The following is an 819-nucleotide window of genomic DNA, read 5'->3' on the forward strand; positions in this document are numbered from 1 at the left end:
ACGACTTGCTCCTCGAGCCTAGAGGCTAAAGATGATTATCATAACTTAAAGTCTGGTTGATAGCTTCTCTTGAAGCTGTGGCTTTTCATATGCCAGTCTCAGTGTTTAGCTATACTGATAATAAAAGACTTGGATAGTAGCCCACTACTCAACACCAAGGAATTTCATTCCTATCATAAAGTGATGGAGCATGCTCAACTCTAAGGTTGTCACTACCATCACCACAAGCTTAGAAAACACCCTCACCTCTTCAGCATGCAGCCATTTTTACCTGATAAACACCTATCTCTACCACTAAAATATCTATAATGAATTTTTTAGATATATGTTTGATAAGTTTGGAAAAATGAGCTAATATACTATAGAGTTGAGGTAGATATATCAGTCATGATCTTCTCAAAATTAATGCCTATGTGATATGTGGTGGATGTCGTGAGAGCTCTAGTCATTATTGTTGTTTTGATAAAAAGAACATAGTATACACGGAAATCAAGGTTTTTTGGAGGATTTCTATGTATTTTTGCACCAAAAAGACCTCCATTCCCTTGGAATCTTACCTGCATTTGAATTAGTCTATAAAACTTAGAAATACCAAGCATAACACACAATTTGTACATAAGCTAAAGTACATATTAGAGTATTTGCCTCTATTTAGCAAGTGTTGAGTAGTTTACAATATAATTTTGGATAGAATGATTATTTTTCCAATGGAGTTTAACAGGGTCTTTGTAAAGAGACATTGTTATGGGGTTTATGGGATAACACTTTTACTAAGGTTTTTTTATAGAGTTTAGGGTATAAGAGTTTATATGACAATAC

The sequence above is a fragment of the Selaginella moellendorffii genome, unplaced genomic scaffold (genome assembly GCF_000143415.4).
Source record: "Selaginella moellendorffii unplaced genomic scaffold, v1.0 SELMOscaffold_73, whole genome shotgun sequence".
NCBI classification, from domain to species: Eukaryota; Viridiplantae; Streptophyta; class Lycopodiopsida; order Selaginellales; family Selaginellaceae; genus Selaginella; species Selaginella moellendorffii.